General features: G+C 34.0%; 1 pseudogene; it reads right to left on the bottom strand.

Moving 5' to 3' along the window:
- LOC107616946 lies at positions 4,063-6,709 on the bottom strand (annotated as a pseudogene).

Below are 7,042 nucleotides of genomic sequence, written 5' to 3'. Positions count from 1 at the left end.
TTATTAAGTGTCTACTTTTAAATATTTACTTAATTTAAAAAATAACTAGAATGTAATAATAATAGTATCATTTTTTTGTCTAGTGAGTTTTTTTTTTCTCTATATGGTCAAAAGAATATTCTTTATAGAGTAGTGTTCTCTTCGTGTTTTGAGTAGCTTCAAAATCATTGTCTCAGATTAGCCTTTGTACAGTCAATGACGCCACTATGCTACCATTTAATGGTCTGCTTATCAAAAATCTGAAATGAAGAAAAACTCGTCAACCAACAATATTCACCACACAACCCAATCAGTTGTATCCGATGAGGAGGAAGAAACTATAATTGTGTATGATGAAATCGATATACATGAATGTGTGCAGAAGTGTCACCATAGTCTAGTAAGTAAATTACTCACCGATAAAACTATCAATTGTAATTGGGTACACAGTGTGATGTTTAACATTTGGAAAAAGTCAGAAGAATTTCAAATAAAAGAAGTTAAACAAAAAATTTACCAATTTTTTTAACAATGAACATGATATGAACCGGGCTCTCAAAGGGTAGTACCTGGTTATTCCGTAACTCGTGGCTCATTCTGTAACCTTGGCAGCTGCATGTTCCTCCCTGCAACTGAATTTTGCTTAAGCGGAAATGAAGTTACAATTTTGGAACCTGTCAGAACATTGCAAAATAGTCAAGTTGAGGGAGAAATTGGCCAGTTTGGTTGGCGCTAAAAATGAGTGTGGTCTCTTTGATGCTAGCCAGAGACAGGACATTTTATTAAAAGCTACGGTCATGATGCAACTTGATCAACCCATCAGGAAAGGCTTAAATATAAGAAGTGTAGCAGATGGAATCACTTGGGTTGACTTTAAATATGAGCGGCTACCTAATTTTTGCTACTATTGTGGTCTTATTGGACATTCGAAGACTAGTTGTGACAAATAGTGGAACACAGTGAAGAATCTCAAAGAATGTCGAAAGAATTAGGAGCTTGGGTTAGAGCTGATACGATTGGTACAAGAGTAGGGGCTATTGGGAAAAATAATCAGACACCTCCAAAGGAGGATTTCAAGCAGAAAGAATGTCAGAAGGCACAAGAATGTAGACAAGAAATACTTCTTGCTAAGCTAGCTAATCTTTCTGTACATAGCAATAATCCAAACCCTGCCCATGAGGAGACAACGGCGAAGCACTTGCAATAATTAACGCCCAATATGACTGAAAGATATGAGCCAGTAACTCAGTCCCCCAATTCAAGTGAGAAAACACCCCTTGAAAAATCCCACAACAGCCTCAACATCAAAATCCTGGGAAAATGGTGAAGAAAGGAAGGCACACATGGATGCAGATCTCAATAGGTTCATAGCGACAAATAACGATTTAGCACAAGGGAGTAATGGTACAAAAAAATGGAAATAGTTACCGCGTGAAAAGATGAACAGTTTGAATACATTAGCGATACAAAGTAACAGAGATCTAAAATGTAAGCAAATTGCAGATTTTTCAATAACTGAAGAAGGGGCAGAGGATACTAACAAGAAATACAAGATGGTACCATCCAACAGAATGGTAGTGGCTACTTAGCTGGAATTGCTGTGGGTTTAGGAACCTATGGGCAGTTAGAGCTTTAAATAAACCTGTTAGTAAATAAGTTCCAAATCTCTTTTTCCTAATGGAAACGAGACGCACAGCTGCAGAAATGAATCGACTTAGGAAAATGGGTAAATTGACAAATGAGGTGGGAATGGATTGTCAAGAAGAGGATCGAAGTAGATCGGAGGGATTGGCAATTTTGTGGGATGATACAATAGTAGTCGAGGTACTCTCTATGTCCCTTAATCACATTGACATGATTATAACAAATGACAGGACTGCACAACCATGGAGAGCGACAGGATTCTACGGGTGCCCGGAAGCTGAATATAAACACAAATAATGGGATTTACTCAACTCTCTTAGCCAGTCAGTGAATATGCCATGGATAATTTTTGGTGATTTTAATCAAGTTCTTGAGCAAAAGAACTCGGGGGACTGCCGGTAGCATATACTCAGACACGAGGTTTTCAAGATTCAATCCAACAAAACGAATTTCTCGATTTGGGGTTTGTAGGGCATGTATTCACTTGGTCAAACAGTCAGCACAGATACTCAAATATTCAGGAGCGCTTAGATCGAGCTATGGCTACCATTGATTGGACAAAAACTTTTTCCGGATGTGGTGGTACAAAATTTGCAAAGATACAGGTCTGATCACAACCCTTTTTTACTGGATACACAAGGTAGAAAACAGGGGGCGCGACAGAGACATAAGTTGTTCTATTTTGAAAAAGCCTGGTTAAGCAATGTCGGATGTCATGAGGTGGTGCGTCGTACTTGGCTCTCAGGCAGCCATGAAATTATGAGGAATTTGGAGAATTGTAGCAGTCATCTAAATGATTGGAGAAAAACAAAATTTAGGAGTATTCCTATAGCCATTCAGGAAAACCATAAGAAATTAGAATCTCTCTAATCACTCCCACAAATGGAAGATGTGGCTGCCGTAATGACAACGCAAAACACACTCGATGAGCTACTCAACCAAGAGGAGATTTGGTGGGCGGAACGCTCCCGGGCGACGTGGCTTAAAGCAGGTGATCGGAATACACGATTTTTCCATCAAAAGGGAATTCAAATTCAAAATAAGAAACATTATCCAGCAAATTACAGATGATACCGGGGTGGTATATCGAGAGGAAGGGTAGATTGAGGAGGTTGTAGTCAAGCATTTTGAACAACTATTCTAGACAGAAGGAATTCATAATATCGACGAAGTGACTGATGTGGTACGGAAAAGAGTAACACCAGAGAAATTTCAATGCATTCATCCAGAATTTACAAAAGAAAAGGTCAAGGTAGCTCTGGACCAAATGCACCCAGCCAAATGGTATGCCAGCTCTCTTCTATCAATGTATGCGGCACATAGTGGGGGAGAAGGTAACGGAATGGACTCTAAACGCACCAAGCCATAAGGCTGATCCTACATATTACAACAAGATATTTCTATGTCTAATTCCTAAGGTACATCAGCCAACTTATACAAAGGATTTTTAACCAATCTCTCTTTTTAAGGTTTTGTTCAAGATTATGACAAAAACAATGGCAAAAAGATTGAAGCTCATCTTACCAGAAATATGTTCATTTTGGGTAAACAACTTAATTAAGTTACTTTTAAAGAAATAGTTTAAACAATAAATATTTATATTAAAAGTAACTTATAAATAAGTTATTTTATATTTAGTTTTTTAGTTTTAAAAGTACTTATTTTAAGAGAAAAGTGATAAAAAGCTTTTTATTATGAGAGAAGTCATTTTTTTTAACTTCTCTTTAAGCACCAAAATAATTTTTTAGAAAGTTATAATTTTATTTTAAAAATTGTACCAGACATTAATACTACACTTTTTCATAAGTCAAAAGTTAAAAAAAGTTACTTATAAATCTATCCAAACAGACCATAGTGGGAGAATTTTAGAGCGCTTTTGTCCTGTGGCGGCTAATTACGGATAATAGTGTGATTGCTTTTGAGACTTTTCACTACATGAGAAAGAAGAAGATGGGAAACAAAAGTAACATGGCTTTAAAGTTGGACATGGCCAAAGCTTACGATCGCATAGAGTGGCAATTTTTTTTTTATCAAAGTTCTACAAGCTATGGGGTTCCCCCCACACTGGATAGGCTTGATTTGGAGATGCATTAATAAAATGTCCTTCCAAATACTTCTTAATAAAAAAATGCTACAACATTTTGGTTGACATTAAATTAGTAATAATTATTATATTGTATGACAACTATTGGTTACCATTCTAATTAGAACTTCCAACTTTTAAAATATAGTAAAAACATAGGAAAGAGATGCCATAAATTTATAGAAAAAAGATAATTTTATTTTTTTAATTTTTTTCACATTGAACCAACACATTTCTCCATATTATTAGATTAAACATAAGATTCTTGGTTTGATTATGCTTAATAATTATGATAGAATATATAAATATATAGAGAAATAAAAAAAGTCTCTAATCTCAAATATATTTATGTACTTTTCTATTTTTATCATGCATTTATATCATATATAAACCACCAACTCAACCCATAAAATGAATTTAATGTCCCACACACACACACACATATATATATGAAAATAAAAGTTTTATCCTAAAATGTGAAAAGATCATTGAGTGTTTACATGAGCACTGGTTGCTTCCATCATTCCCATACGTATCTGCTCACTAATATCTCTAACATGGCCAGGTCCATGTGGTATGAAAACCGTTGTGTTCTTTGATGAGTTGCCAAGGTCTTTGATTGTGTCAAAGTACTGAGTTATCATTATGAGATCCATAACCTCTTTTGCAGAGGTCCCTTCTACTTTGTGTGAGAAATTCAAGATGTTCTCTCTCAATCCATCCGTTATGGCTTGTCTTTGCCTTGCAACACCAACACCACCAAGGTACTTGGATTCTGCTTCAGCTTCAGCTCTTAAAAATTAGTTCAAGATTTGAGAATTGTCTAAATATTCAAGTTGTCTAAAATTGTAAAGTTCTTACTTTTAGATAATTTACTCCTAACACTTAAGATTGTACAATGATTTAGAGTGTGAAAGTTCATAACCTGAACTTTTAAATAGTGTGTAACTACGTAAGGTGATTTAATAATAAAAAGAGTAAGTGGATGTAATTAAATTGTAAAAAGTAGTTCAAAACATAAAAAGTATAGTCTCATTTTTAACTGGACAAGACTAAAGTTTAGTCACTGATTGATTATTCTGTATAGTGTATACAAAAAAATTAGGAACAATGCAAATAAATAGAATAGAGATAAATTTTTATATTTTCTTTAGCATCATTCTCTTAATACTTTTGTGTTCTATATCTATCAAATACATATATTTCGATATTTGATGAATTTTAGACTCTCTTCATATATGGAGAAAAAGTTTAAATATTAGTACTAAGTCCATGGTTACTCTCAATTAAAAGTGAATTGGCTAATACTGAGCTAAGGTTGAGAGAGAGAAATCTTATTTAACAAAAACAACAAATACTTGAGAAAAGAGAAGATAGAGCTATTTTCACAATTGGATTGAGTTGAAATTTAGACAGCATGTTCTAAGTATCTAATTCTTTATTTTCATCGTTCAAATTTTTAAAATGAGCTCTATTTTTGTGGTATATATTTCCATGTTCTTATTTGTAAGTTGTGATAATTGGGTTATTTAATTTGGCTTGTTGTATGTATATACATTTGTGAAGTGATTTGTGACTCTCTTATATTTTATCTAAATCATAGTAAAATTAATTTTTTAATTTTGGTGAATAATTTTTACATTTCACATTAAGAAGATTTTTTACGTTAAAAATGTTGATACATTTTTATCTCTATTTATTTGATTTTTTGTGTGTATTTTTTTGCTACTATTAATGTGTTTATTTACTGTTGTCATTAATTTAGAGAATAAGTATTATTATTGCTCATATTCTTATAAGTAAAAAAATGTGTGTTTTATTTTTATCAGAATCCCACTATAAAAAATGATACAAGTTTGAAGATATTTAATGTCCAAAATCTCAAACAAACTGCATTATTATATCATATAGTTTTCTTTTTCTCCGATCAGCAATACTATAATATGTATCCTTTCATTCTACTTTAACAAAAATAGAAACGAAAAGCAAATATTGGCAACTTCACCAGGAGAAGTGTGCAAAATAATTGCACACATACAAGCCTAAAAGAAGCATGGAGGAAAAATAAAGTGTGAGGAGGAAGCAGAGTAGAGTATGTACCTGCATTGATCTCATTCATAGCTTTACGAACAGAAGGATCAGGCACAATATCAACCATGAGTATGTGCTCAATATTATATCCATATGCTCCCATTACCTACGTACACGAGTGCATCATTCATTAAGTGTTAGCTACATGTTGTCCAGCTTGGTAAAATCACTTCTCCTAAAAAATTTAAATTGATAAGAAAAAACATATGAATAGTTATATATGTAATATACTCTTTCACCCAAGAATCTTTGTTGGACCTTTCAGACATAGAAGTTTGGTGTCATATCATGAAATCACATAACGTATAGATAGTTATATTTCTAATACCTAAAAAATTATCGAATTAAAAACCAAAGGTTACATGGATTATGACCTTTTCAAGCTCATCCAAGACAGCTTTGGCAACCTCGCCCTTTTGTTCAAAGAGTTGATCGAGAGTCATTCTTGGAACAAGAGCGCGGGTGACATCAAAGACGTAGGCCTGGATTTGTTCTTGCGGATTTTGTAGCTCATAGAAAGCATCATCGGCACTCTCCTTTATCACTCTGTAATGGATCGAGCATAACAACTGTACGAACACATTGTCCTACATTTAACATATGGAGACCTCAAATCAGATCTACGATTGATAGGATTTGAATGAACCATATACCTAGTGCCTAGTGCGTACCTTGGTCTTGGTTTCGATGCGGACGTCGAGGTAGGAGAGCCTTGTGGACAGTAGTCCCGCCAAAAATTCGCCAGCTAAGGGGTTGAAGAAGTTGAAGCCAGGCTGAGCAAGCCTCTCGAACCGGCCCCAACGCTCGACCACCGCGACATGTGATTGCCCTATACACCCGCAGAACAAGCAAAATGTGTTTCCCATTGTCCGCTGTTTCACGATCTGATACGTAATGATAACGGTATCACATGTTAATTAATAATTATTACTATCTTCCTTTCTTGCTTTGGTTTACTTTGTTTTATTATGAAAAAAATTGTACTATTATTTTTTTATACAATAACAATAAAATAACAATAACCATTGGTCCTTATAACCAACAATATTGGGCCTATTTCCCATAAAAAAAAAACACGCGTCATACCACAAAACCAAAATAATATTGATGCTTTTTATAATATCATTTGGTTATTTTCTTATAATCAATTATCTAATGCGAGTTTAATTTTAATATATTGACTGTGTAAACTACACAGTCGTCTAATCATATTCTTTTTTTTTGAATGACCATTCACACAGTCAA

The sequence above is a fragment of the Arachis ipaensis genome, chromosome B09, assembly GCF_000816755.2.
Source record: "Arachis ipaensis cultivar K30076 chromosome B09, Araip1.1, whole genome shotgun sequence".
Classification (NCBI taxonomy): domain Eukaryota; kingdom Viridiplantae; phylum Streptophyta; class Magnoliopsida; order Fabales; family Fabaceae; genus Arachis; species Arachis ipaensis.
This window is presented reverse-complemented; position numbering and strand designations above follow the sequence as displayed.